At 38.5% G+C, this 14,319-nt stretch overlaps 1 long non-coding RNA gene across 1 annotated transcript in view; it reads left to right on the forward strand.

The window, feature by feature from the left end:
* Window positions 1-14,319, forward strand: part of LOC117064430 — a 42,234-nt gene that overhangs the window by 11,111 nt on the left and 16,804 nt on the right. Inside the window, exon 2 of the long non-coding RNA XR_004429451.1 lies at window positions 11,557-11,635. This is a non-coding gene — a long non-coding RNA (uncharacterized LOC117064430). The remainder of the gene's footprint in view (window positions 1-11,556; window positions 11,636-14,319) is intronic.

Here is a 14,319-nt window from a genome sequence, read left to right on the forward strand (position 1 = left end):
ATAAGAGGGGCTTCTGGCCGATTTCAGTTAGGAGCACTCTCTCTTACAGACTAAGAGTGTTTAAGAGTTCAGGGTGGGAGAATTTATCACAGGCTTGGAATGTTTCTGTGTGAAGGAGAAGTTTATTGCAGGGTTGGAATGTCTCTGGTTGGAGGGGATGTTATCCTGGGGCTGACATCTCTCTGGTAGTAGGGGAGGTTATCTTGGGGCTAGCATGTTTCTGGTCAGGGAGGGGTTCATCTTAGGGTTGGAATGTTTCTGGTTGGAGATGTCATTTGTTGTTTATGGTTATGCGGACATTAGCCATTAGGCTGATGCCCTTTGGGTTGGATTTAGGCAGTTTTTGATCAATGGGAAATTTTAAAATTGCGGCACTTGTCCAAAATGGTGATGCTCTTGCTCTGTCAATATACATTTTAGTTTTCTTTTTAATTCTTTCCTCTGCTAGAATCTAAGCTCCATAAGAGCAAAAATTTTTGTCTTTTTATTTCACTGCTCTGCCTCAATGCCTAGAGTGGTGTCTGGCACATTGTACGTGCTCAATAAATATTTTAACAGACTGAATACATGAAAACCTTAAAAGGTATAGACAAATTATACAGGGGAGTTCAGAAGCACAGGTGACTTCTCTCTGAGGTCAGGTGGATGAATGTGGCATGAATTGTGGAGGATTTGGCATTTTACCTGGACTTTGAAAAACGTGCAGGCTGGAGATCTACAAAGTTTGAATGGCACTCATGGTTGCTTGACTCTTCCCTTCCCCCAAAATCAATCCTAAAGATACTTCCGGTAGCTCTTACTGCCTAGGACCCTCTACTGACACTTGGAGAGAGGCAAGCCCTCTCTCCTCACCACCAAAAATTCCTTGTCGTATTCTCTCTCCTGTCTGATTTTCAGCCAGCTGTCTATTAGAAAGAATCCGATAAATTCAGTATGGACTTTACACCTGGCAAGGGACATTACCTTCATCCAGGCATTTCAAACATTAGTGTACATAAAACTCACCTGGAGAACTGCTTACACAGTAGATTTGTAGGCTCCACCCCACGGGTTTCTAAACAAGCTCATGTTGATCCAGAGATCCAGGGATCATACACTGGAAAACTCAAAGAAAAGGATTTCTAAAATGGCATCCCTGAGGGCCTATAGAGAAGATAATTTTGGCCAGAGGGCATCTTTGATGTCCTTAAAATTGCTACTATATTCTTATAACTCTATCATTATCTATCTATCTCTTTGTCTGTTTATCCACCCATCCATCCGTCATCTGTTTCAGATTCTGTGTTTGAATGAATTGTTGTATAATGTAGCAATGCTGGAGATCTCTCCTTTCAACACAATTTCCCTGGTCTTGATTACCATCTGCATCTTTCCCAAGGCCAAACCACATCCTATGGGAAGTCCCACTCCTATGCCAACTAGCAATTTGCTTTCATTCCTTCTTTCTGTTTATACCTGGCTACTACCCCTTCTTCCAACTGTCAGTGAGGTACTCATTTTCATTTCTTTTGTTTCCTATTATCACTTCTGTTTTCCCAGCTCCTGAACAAAAAGCTTCTCCCCAGACACATAATCGTAGCTAAGATACTATGTTAAATCCCACCTCCCTTAGCTCTCATTTCATTTCCTGCCTTCAACTCCCATTGCCCTTTATCTGGCTTTGGCTAATAACAGCCAGATGAGTTGAATAACCAAATTAAGATGTGCATTGCATTAAGATACAGTGACCTTGATAATTTTCAGTGGAATAAAATGCAAGGGAAAAATATACTCTGGAGAAATGTATTTGTCTTTGGCACAGTCTGTCACACATATTCACATGTGCAGAGTAAAACAAACCAAAAATGACTAAAAAATAGACAAAATCTTATGTGATGGCAAATGCAGTACAAAGATAGGTAAGCTAACAATTCAAAGCTCCTGTAGCTGTTTATTTATTATGTTGCTACCAGGTATAGGACTAATAGGCCTTTGTGGGGCCAATAAAAGCTGTGCTCATTGTTAAATTAGTTTACAGAATCTATATGTAGCAGATCTATATGTAGTAGATCTATACATCTATACTATATGGCAGTAGGAATATTTATTCTAGCTGCAAAAATCTTTTTTCCTATGGAGAAGTTTCTTGTTCTGCCAGAGAGGCTCTGAGCAAGCCTTTGTGGACCCAGCAGTCTGCTCTGAAAAACCCTTAGTCAGCATCCCTGAGACATTAGCCCACCAGGACCAGGCTGGTGGTGGGCAGCCATCCTAGATTGCTGCTCTAATGATGAAGATCCTATTTTTGTTGTGGAGCAAGACTGGTGTCCCCAACTCTCCAGCCTGACAAAAGCAACCTGTGCTTCAAGGTGACCAGAAATATCAGTTTAAAATGCATATAAATAGATTCTAATTCCAAAATCAATGGATGTATTTTTGGCCCTAGACATCTACACACTTAAAATGGCTCTAGGACAGAAGTTAATATTGTATCTGTTTTGTCTCATCAATTTAAAGAATAATGAAAGCCATGAGAGAGAAGTTTTCACGTGTTCTGGGAATACCTTTTTATCCCACCATTAAAATAGATGATCCTATTCTGTACAAAACTTACTCCCGAGGAACCCTCTCTTCTGAAGAAAGGCCCATTTCAGTAGAGGCTACATACCCACATCTCCCTATGGCCACGATTACTTACCTTGTAAGAGTTTGGGCATCTTCCATTCATTATTGTTGCTGTCTAGCATGCCTTATCTTTTTAAAAATCAAAGTAAAAATAATTTATCTGATGCATTTCTTTCCCTAGAAATGTGTGATTGGTTTTCATAGGTATAGAAACACCTAGGCCAAATTGTAGAGTAAGGAGATAGGAGCAAGCCAAACATTTTACTGAATGCCTACTATGTGCAAGGCATTCTATGTGTATATTTTCAGGTATTTATAATTCAACCATTCTCATAACAACCCAATGAGTATATTATCCCGTTTTACAGGTGCAAGCTGAAGAACTTTCTCAAAATATGACAAATCCATGCTCTTCCCACCTTACCAAGCACCTTATCACTGAAGTCTCTCTGTATCTTCTTTGTCTTCTCCTGTCCCCTTCTTTCTGGCATCACTTCTGCCCTTTGCCAGGCACCTTGTGATTAGATACTCAAGTTCCCCACTGAAGACATCCAATCGTTCATTCTGTCATTCATTCAGGCATACGAGCATTCAAACACTTATTGGGTATCTTCTATGCACTTTTCTAGGTCTTGGAAATACACCAATACCAAACAAAAAACATTTCTGCCCTTGCCAACATTCTGGAAGGGAATGGTCAATAAGTACACAGACAGCTAAGAGGCAGTGTGGTGAGTGCAATTATAGAGGAAAGTCCTGTAGCTACAGGGGTGGAGAGGCAGAGCACAGAGAGGCCTGCAGGGGAGAGGGAGGGAAGAAGACTTCTTGGAGACTTTGACATGTGAGGGGAGTTGTGTGGCCCTGTGAGAATTAGCCTCATGCGGTGGACAAAGCATTTCTGCTCAGTGAATGCCCGTTCCCATAACAGGTAGTGCAGGGTGGCAGGACCAGAAGGTTGACAATCAGAGATGAGGCTGTACAACTGAGTAGAGGCAAGACTCTGAAAAGCCTTCTATCTTTGTAGGCATGATAAAGAGTTTGGAATCTATCCTGCTGGTGATGGGGAACTGAGTTGTCAAGTAGTGTTCACTGAGTCCTTGAGTCCTGTGGATGCCCTTACGTGCTAGAACAAAGCCTAAAAAGATGCGAATGAAATGCAAACATGGGCAAATATATGAACTCTGATTCTACTTTGGTGTAAAGGTAAACTTAAGACCTCACGTCAATAATGTGATATGTGATAAAAACGTAAGTCCTTGTGGAAAATTCTGTTGTACTTCTTCCTTGTGTCTAAAACTGCTGTTTTTTTTTTAACCCATTCAAACTATTTGGAAACTTGGGACCTTGAGGCCACATTACTGCTAAGGAGTTTCACAGTACTTTGTCAGAGAAATACCTATTAATCACAAAGCATTTTCATTTTTGTGACATGAAAAAATATACATATGAATTTGAAAAGACTCTGTGCAAAATAAAGAGACAAAAAAATAAACTTTGAAAAATTATTTCCCAGAATTGGGGTGTCTCTAATTATTTTTATGTTTTAAATGTTATATTCGGTTTTCACACATATATAATTTTACATAAAAGCATAAATGTCCTATAGCATAGAAATACCAGAAAGGAATAGTATTCTGAATATATAAAAAATATTCCAAAGTATACAGGAATGGACACCTGTAGTTATCCCCTTTGAAATAATCACTGTATATATTTTTATGTGTTTTTTTCTATTTCTATGAGATCTATTGAGATCATATTATATATAATTTTATATCTTGACCTTTTTCAGTTAACCTTAATGATAGGCTGTATTTTGACTTCTCACCTGTTATTACATATTTTTGAAAGTGTGATAAAGTATATTATATGGAAAATGTGATTTTGTGTATCTGCTTTTTTATTTCAGGGCCTTTGAATTGTGGTCTTTTTTTGTGGAAATAGTACTCCAATAATATTGTAAACAAAATCTTTTCATATATTTCTTATTGTTTTCTAAGGGAATAGTGGACTGATATGGTTTGGCTATGTCCCCACACAAATCTCATCTTGAATTGTAGTTCCTATAATCCCCACATGTGGGGAGAACCCAGTGGGAAGTTACTGAATCATGGGGATGATGGTTTTATAAGAGGCTTTTCTCTCTTTGCTCGGCTCTCACTCTCACTCCTGCCACCCTGTGACAGGTGCCTTCTGCCATGACTGTAAGATTCCTGAGACCTCCTCAGCCTTGTGGAAGTGTGAGTCAATTAAAATCTTTTCTTTATAAATCACCAGTCTTCACAGCAGCATGAGAATGGACTCATACATAGACCTAAGGGTAGAAATATTTGTGAGGATATTGATACATACTGCTAAATTGCTCCAAAAGAGATTATTATATTTTTTGCAAAGCAAATTAAAAATATGCAACAAGAAACAAATTTTCATCCCCAATTGCAGTAATTACAGGTCTGAAAATATGTCCTTGGGAAATAACCCAAAATACAGAAGAAGACATATATCAATGTGCTCATCACAGTGTTAAAATTCCGAAAAGTGGAATTTGCATAATTGAACACTAGGAAATCTGAAAAATATTACTTTTGTAGGACTTAATTATAATATGACAACCATGAAAAAATATTTATTAATAATTACTTATAGTAGGAAAATGTATATGTTATAATGCTAAGTGGAAACTCGGGATACAAAATATTATATACAGTTTATCGTATTTTTATTACTATGATTTTTTTAGATTTTAAAAAGTGACTAAATGACAACTCTTCCTTGATTGTACAATTATACTTTTTTATTCCAGTTTCCTTACCATTGTCACTTTTTGTGTAAAACTTCAGTCATCTTTTCTTTTTCTAATAGTGTACTCCAGTTTTTACATTTTGCTAAGTCATGATAGAAATCACAAGAACTTTCTAACTGCAGCCTGCCTTGAAGTAAACAAACAGCCTGAAGATTTCTACTAGTTCCAGAATGCTTTCACAGATTCTAGCTGATAGAGATAGATGTTTAGAATCAGGAATTCCGATTTGATTACTGACTTGCCCAGTCCTCTGCATCTATTAGAAAGCAGCAGCCGGGGAAGTTTTGTCTGGTCTATGATTGATCTGTGAAGCATGCAGGAAAGCACTTTCAGAAGAGAATGTTCAGCTTCAGACTGAGAAAGCACTTTTCACTCCAAATCTCAGCCTTGATTTTCATCAGTCAATAATATATTTTAGATTTCAGTTTGTTTTTATTTTTTAAGATGGAAGAGAAAATTATTTGATGTGGCATAAAACAAGAACTGTTTTGAAGGCTATTCAGCAGGAGAGCTCTAAAATTTTTGTAAGAATTGGGAGGTTGCTATAATTATTTTTATGTTTTAAATGTTACATTCAATTTCCATATATAAGCATATAATTTCACATAAATAGTTGAATGTGATTTTTTTTTAGTAGAGTCTTTTTTTCTCTTACTATTTTTACTTCCTTTATCTTCCAGCCCTCTTACCCATGTAGCCTTGGTAGGAGACCTTTCTAACTTCAGAACATGTCAAGTAGGTTAAAACACCCCTATTTGACTCAGATTGCACTTCAAATGTTAGCCAGGTTTGGAAGCTCTGTAGCAATGGATTGTCATTAGTAGCTAGTCTGCTAAATCTATACTTAGAGAAGTGTTATGTGATTTTACACAAAGAATTGAAGACCTAAAATTGCTGGCAGGTAAACAGGTTCTTTTTTTTTTTTTTTTTATGGTATTCCAGTTTAAAAATGCAGAAATAGGCCAGGTGCGGTGGCTCACACCCGTAATCCCAGCAGTTTGGGAGGCCAAGGTGGGTGGATCACCTGAGGTCAGGAGTCCGAGACCAACCTGACCAACACAGGGAAATTCTGTCTCTACTAAAAATACAAAAATTAGCTGGGCATAGTGGCACATGCCTGTAATCCCAGTTACTCAGGAGGCTGAAGCAGGAGAATTGCTTGAACCCAGGAGGCAGAGATTGCACTGAGCCGAGATTATACCATTGCACCCTAGACTGGTCAACAAGAGTGAAACTCTGTCTCAGAATGAATGAATGAATGAGTGAATGAATGAATGAATGAATGAATAAATAAGTAGAAAATAAAAATGCAGAAATAAACTTTATGTGACTTAAAAGATCATCCTGTGGGCATTGACAGGGAAGGGCACCAGGAGACTTTTTGGACTGACGGAGATGTTCTAGAGCTTGAACTAGTGGTGGATACCTGAGCATAGAGGATTTATCCAATCCGGCCCAACTATGTGCTTAAAATAGATGCAGTTTTTTGTAGGCAAATTATACACAAATGAAGTTTATGAGAGAAAAGCATTTCTATTCATTTACACTCTGGGTTTTAGAATTTGCCATAAATCCTTTCAAAATAGCTCCAGAGTCTTGATAATAATGTTAAGGATATACCTACGTATTTATTTGCACTACAGTCCTCATGCCTCCTCCACTGGTAGTAACATGTGAGTTTCAGATGATTTATTCTGTGGAGTCAGTTAAGGATTAGGAATGGAGGGTGTGGCAAAAAAAGTGGCTCTGCGGGTGACCAGGCGCTACTCAAGGAAATGTCAGCAGCTGTGTGCATTGCACCCTCATTCTGCTACAGAAGCGGCTTGGCTCTCTGTTCTTCCACAAACATCTCTCAGGTGGTAGCAAAACATGTAGAAGGAGGCAGTTCTTGATGTGGTATCGTGGATACAGAGTCCAATTCTCTTTCACTTTCTTTCTCTCTTTCTCTTCCATTACTATATCAAATATAGGTCAGGCGGAACAATTGGTACAAATTAATAAGACTTCATTGTTTCTGATGCAAGCCAATCTCCAACTGCTTGTTACCATTTTGCTTAAGGTGGTTTTGGGCTAAACTTAATTGTGCTTTTTGTTCTGTTGTTTACTTTAATCATGATAACCAATAAGTTATGATGATTCAAGGAATCAAGGAATGATTTCATAGTATGTCCACCCTAAAGTCCCCTTGGTTAGAAACAGTGAAATTTAGACCATAAAATGGGCAAAGCAGATAATGTCATTTCCCCTAACCTCCCAACATTTAGACTTTCATTAAACACTGTGCTCCCTGTATGTTATCAGGGAGACCCTGCCTTACATCTCAATTTTTGTTAAATCAACAATGTCTATGTTCATGTATGCTCTTCATTTGCTATTACTAAGTCCCAGAGAGGGTCCAGTAGTAATTCTGGCTTCAGCCAAAGCAAAGGAGCACACTAGAGTCAGGGAGATCTGGTAAGGCTGGAAAAATGCAGAAGGTGGAGTAAAGTGTGGCAGTGAGTGAATCCGATGGGGATCTGGGCTGGGAATTGTAAGAGAGGTGGGGGATCTGGGTGAGCATGTGGCTGGCATGGGAAAGCACATTGTCTACCCAAATGTCTCCACTGCCTCCGATGACACCTCTAAACCATGTTTCCCAATTACTTTTTAATATTCACAACTACAGTTCACAAATGTAAAGTTTGAAGATAATGCAAATTTGTAATCTAATATTGGATGTGTAACACTGAATCAATGATTTTTTTTATGCTCATAACACAGAGAAAAACTTAACTAGTTCAAATTGGTTGTGTAGAATCTGTGATAGTTTATGCAGTTTAGGCTGAAGTTTTTGACAGTATTGTCAACCCTTTTAAGAAAAGCTCTAGAATCGAGACCCTCCTGGCTAACACGGTGAAACCCCGTCTCTACTAAAAATACAAAAAACTAGCCGGGCGCGGTGGCGGGCGCCTGTAGTCCCAGCTACTCGGAGGCTGAGGCGGGAGAATGGCGGGAACCCGGGAGGCGGAGCTTGCAGTGAGCCGAGATCGCGCCACTGCACTCCAGCCTGGGCGACACAGCGAGACTCCGTCTCAAAAAAAAAGAAAAGCTCTAGAATCTTGATAATAATGTTAAGGATATAGACAAAACTGAAAAAAGATACTACAGATACTCATGAGGAAAATCTTCAGCTACTTTCAAGAAAGTCAGAAAAATGAATTTATGGGTATATGTCTGGTATGTATGTATTTTAAAATATCTCAACAAAGTCCCTGGGAATTCCATTGATCATTTATTAGCCTACTTTAAGTAATAAATAACAAAATTATATATTTAAGTAATGAAACTATTCAATAATGAAGTTTTCATTTTATCCAAATTGAGAGAAAGAGGCCAACAGACATTTACATTATAACACTTAATAGATACAATAATGGCACTGACCAAATGAAAGCTGTAGGAAGTCAATCAGTTGTCCATTAAGATTCTGTTCTTTAACATTTCTCCAGGTGGCATACCCACAGTAGGAAGGACCTGGAGCTGCTACCACACTTGGTGGGAGGGGTGGACCAGAGTGGAAAATATTGCCACTCTCTAGGCCTTTAATCCCTCAGGATATCTTCCTCATCAGATTGGATATGACTATGACTCAGATGAAGGTAACCACTTTTTAAAGGAAAATGCCAGGGAGTGCTGCCAACAAGAAGAGAAAATAAGACTTCCCACTCTTGCCCTCTTGCAAAAGCATCAATTTGAATAACTATCCATGCACGAAAATACCTCCACAAGAGTTAAGGGATCCAGGTGAGAGATTATAGCACCTGAGTGTGGCACAGAAATAAGAAGCTGTATTGAAGAGGGTAGGAAAGATAGTTTCACATTATCCTCGTCACCCTTCACCCAAGCTCACACAGTACAGTGCAAAAATACCATCTACGTGATTCAGTTTTGGGCAAAACTAAACTTCTGTCAGCTTTAGGATGACTTCAGTTTTACGATGACACAAAATGTGAGAGACACAGCAAAAGATGAAAATAATACAGGATCCTGGGTGACTTCAATGAGCTACTAAGTCAAATATTTCTTGTAAACTTTATTACTTTAGACTTTCAAGTTTTATAGAATATATAATCCCTTTATTGTATAAATCAGCTGGAATAGGATTGGACCTGTGGTGCTTAAGGGTATTAGGGTTTTCTAGAGGGACAGGACTAATAGGATAGACATATATATATATAAAGGGAAGTGTATTAAGGAGTATTGACTCACATGATCACAAGGTAAAGTCCTACAATAGGCTGTCTGCACACTGAGGAGCAAGGAGGCCAGTCCAAGTCCCAAAACCTCAAAAGTAGGGAAACTGACAGTGTAGCCTTCAGTCTGAGACAGAAGGCCCAAGAGCCCCTGGCAAATCCCTGGTGTAGATCCAAGAGTCCAAAATCTGAAGAACTTAAGAGTCTGATGTTCAAGGGCAGGAAGCATCCAGCACAGGAGAAAGATGTAGGCCAGAAGACTAACCAGTCTAATCCTTCCACGTTATTCTGCCTGCTTTTATTCTAGCTGCACTGGCAGCTGATTAGATGGTGCCCACCCAGAGTGGGGGCGGGTCTCCCTCTCCCAGTCCACTGACTCAAACGTTACTCTCCTTTGGAAATACCGTCACAGACACACCCAGGAACAATAGTTTGCATCCTTCATTCCAATCAAGTTGACAATAGTAACCATCAGCGATGTGGAACAATTTCTCCAAAGTACAAACTTAAGCTATTGTTCCTCCCTGTACCTTTTATAATAACTCAGGTTTTTCAAGTTTCAGGAATGAAAATATTTCAACTAACCCAAGAGTTATTAAGCTGAGAACATAGATAAAATCTTACTATTTCAAGTAGAGCAATTTAATCATAAACCACTTGAACATTAGCCAGGTTGTAATATTATTATATACGGCTGAAAGAGCATGCCACAAGTTGTCATGAAAGAAGAAGTTCAGAATATCAGTTCTTTTCATGTAAACTCATCTTTCTTGTCCCTTTGATGTTTTCACCTCCAAACAGGAGAAGCAGTCTTGGGAATCTGAGTCATTTCCCCTCCAGCAACTTTCATTAACCTTTGAGATTCTTTTTCTTGTTTACTGAAGAGCTGTGACTTGTCCTATTGAAATCTTGCTCTTGACTCAAGTCTCTGTTACTGCCCCTCGTCTGAGAGACTTGCTACAGCAAGAGAGAAAAAAGTGGATAGAGAGAAGTTGATATAGATGTGCATTGTGTTTTCTCTGCACAGTAAGCATCTGTTGATAGAACATAGCTAAGTATTTCTCTGTGTAAATGTGAAAGGGTGGGTTCAGGAAGCTGTGAGACAGCAAGACGATTCTGGAAGGAACTGTATCAGACCAGGAGGACTTGTTAGCCACATTGGTCACAAGCAATAACTAGATGGAAAGAGGACCCACAGGGGTTACTGTAAGAAGATGGATGTATCAACTATGGATGTATCACCCTAGGGAGCATCTGACTGTGCTGCCTTATGTCCCAACTGCAGGGAGATAAGGTCTTTAGGTGACTCTCCTCATTATAATGAGATACTAATAAGGCATAACGAAGGAAATAGTAAACCACAGTGGGATGTTGTGACCAAGACTTGGAGGGGCATAGAGATGGAAAGAGGAAGCTTTAGTGGGGAGCTTGGAGGTACTGACGGGGAGGAGGCAGGAAGGGGAGGAGCAAGACTCCTCACCATGTCACTGGAGTCTTTGTCAGGCTCCAGCTGGTTACTAGGACCGCTTGAGGCAAATGCTTTCAAGGGGGAATCACAGGAAAGGAGATTCTGCTACTCTGGGAATCACAGGAAAGGAGGTTCTGCTACCCTGTCTCTGTGCTTTTACTAGAAAGACTGCTGCCAAAGGCTATTTGGCTGAGAACAGGCAGACCAATCCCAGTTTGTATAGGACTTTCTCAGTTTTAGTACTAAAAATCTTGGGAAACTTTTCAGTGGTTGGCCACCCTAGAACCCTGTGAAGTTGGGACTGGTGTTTAGTGACCTTGCAGGAAGTGGTGCTCTCTTGGATGCCATATTACTGACCAACACATGTCAAAGGAGAATCAGTGGAAGAAATTTTCAAAAGTATAGTTTATATAGGAGATTTACTTTTCTCTGCATTTTAATTTGGATTCCAGGTGCCTTTGATCCAGGGAAAGAGGGACAGTCATTACTATTGACGTTCCAGATCATACTTCCAATCTTCCTCCAGGCTGGGTAAGGCATCAGTGATCAACAGACCTGGGTTCTAAGTTCAGGGGACAGAGAAAAGGTTTAGGACTATGAGGTGGAGGAGGGTGGGAGTAGATGCCTGGCTATGGAGTAGGTTTCTTCTTTCCCTCACCTCCTCCCCAGCAAGAAGCTGGCTATTCATTCAATTTTACTCTTTCTACTGATGGAAAACAAAGTGTATGCCACAGTTCTTATTGGAAGAAGCCATTATTATTTGAAAATATGGAAGAGGGAATCAAATTATAAAAAAAATCCACTGATTTCAACTAAAAATATGTTTGTGTGTGAGAAAAACTGCTGGGGGAAACATATAAGAAGATAAAATAGTGCCATGGAACAAAGAAGAGTCATATTAACCTGTAGCAGCAGCTACCTGTCCTTTGTAGAAATTAGAAAACAGAACAGTAACACTCTTTCACTCTAGAAAAGGCTGTCCAGCACGTGGATGAGCCCCTGCTGATGTGAATACATGATGGATACAGAGCTGAAGAGCCCTAGGGGGATGGAGTGGGACATAGAAGAATGGGTAATTTACCTTTGAAGCCTTTGAAGCTGCTTCAGTGGCTTCAAATTATTCATTGAGATATAATACTTTTTCTTTGATGGAAGACTTCATGGTCAAATAAGTTTGGAAAACACTTTTGCCTTAGCTGTCTTTTCAGTATGTACTTTAGCATGTCAAATTTGTTAGCTTACATTTGTTTAGCTATTTTCAAAAGTAACGTTATTTTATTTTAAATTGGGAAACAGTTATCATCTCAGAGATATAGTGACCTATAGAACACAGTTGCAGAAATACAGCCTCAGAAGGTTTGTTTCTAGAATAATACCAGTGAAAATCTTAGAAAGGAATGTCCTTGAAATTCTTTTAGAGGTCAATGGCATCTTCACTGGTAAATTTCCAAAATGGAACCTTCTTCTGCAGTCAGAGGTATAGGACCAGTGTCAATACCAACTACCCAGAAAATTCAGTCCTTCCACTTAAACCCAAGTTTGACACTGGAATACCTGAATTTTCAGGAAAGAATCATTATCTTATTTCATTGGAGCTCTGAATCATCGAATCTTTGTGAATTCTCTTGTTGAATAAATATTTTAAATCCAAGATCTAAAATGAGACATCTTTCAGTAATGTTGTAAACAAGGAAAGGGTTTAAAGGCAAATATGATAATTGAAGTGGCCATTTCAAGGTCCAAGTGATAATTTAAAAAGAAGCTTTATCACTTAAGACAATTGTTGTCTTAAGTGTCTAAAATCTAGATGGAAGAAAAAATAAAAATTATGTTGAATAAGGGCCCACTGGGAAAAGATTGCTATTTACTTGGGGAAATAGTTGAACTAGTTAAATATAAATATAATTTCCACTCAAACACTACCCTTACAATTGCAAATTTGTTGAAAGGGCAAAACATAGGAAAATTACTCTATAAATATTTTATAACTAGAGAACATTTTAGCTGAGCAGCCTAAACATAGCCTTTTAGGTTAGAGACAATGTACTCTCATTTTCATATGATGCAAATAGGTCATCCATCAGTATCTGAGATAATTCTTTTGCATTTAACTAAAAAAAATTGGCTTTGTTCTGATGAAACAGTAGGCACTGATTAATAATATTTAGAAACAAGATATATTATCTTTCAAGAATTCTTCTGAAGATCTGTCTTTATTAAGTTTTCCTAAGATGTATGAAGCTTTGTACAGATTTATTATACTTGACTAAAGTCTTCTTGAAAAGCAGTTTCTCTCTGAGAGTCATGAGACACAGGGAGAAGAGTAGATATGTGGGCCTTGGATGACCTTGTGTGTTCTTTCTGGAACTGTCATGTTCATACACTGAGCCATGCCTGGGAAAATTTGTGAATGGTGTTTTTCTTGGGGACTTCCACACCCTCCAAGAATATTTCCCCTCCCCATTTTATAAACTCCATGGGATCCAGCCCTTTAGTTCCCTGACTGCCCAGAGATCCTTCTTAGGTACTCCACCCTGGCCTGCTTAATAGTGCACCTTTTCTGTATGTCACTGAAACTTCAAATCTTACCCTCCTACCTTATCCACAAGAGCAAAACATTGGAAACAAATGTGAAATGGTAAGAAAATTTTAAAAATGGATTCTTATGAAATACTAATAAATAATTAAATGGATATTTTGATAACTAAAGAAATGTTAAGCAAAACAACTCAGACACATGAAGACAAACGCCACATGTTCTCACTTATAAGTGGGAGCTAAATAACATGTACACTTGGATGCAGACTGTGGAATGATAGACACTGGAGACTAGGAAGGTGGCGGGGGACAGAAGGTGGGTAGATGATGATAAATTACTTAACGGGTACAATGTGCATTGTTCTACAAGGGATACACTAAAAACTCCAACTCCACCACTATGCAATCTATACAGGTAACTAAATTACCTTTGTACCCCATAAATGTGTACAAAAATATTAAGGAAAAAACAAGATATAAATTCTGTGTATCATATAATCTATATATTAAAATTATTTTAATGTATTCTACATATGTGTGTGTATATGCACACAAAATATATAAATTCTATCTAAATACTCTCCCTATACACATATATCCATACATACATGCACACACACTGTTTATAGCACTTATCTCTTTAATTATGGTTGATTTTTATCTTCTTTGTATGTTTT

Source organism: Trachypithecus francoisi, unplaced genomic scaffold (assembly GCF_009764315.1).
Source record: "Trachypithecus francoisi isolate TF-2019V2 unplaced genomic scaffold, Tfra_2.0 Lachesis_group2, whole genome shotgun sequence".
In the NCBI taxonomy this organism is placed as follows: domain Eukaryota; kingdom Metazoa; phylum Chordata; class Mammalia; order Primates; family Cercopithecidae; genus Trachypithecus; species Trachypithecus francoisi.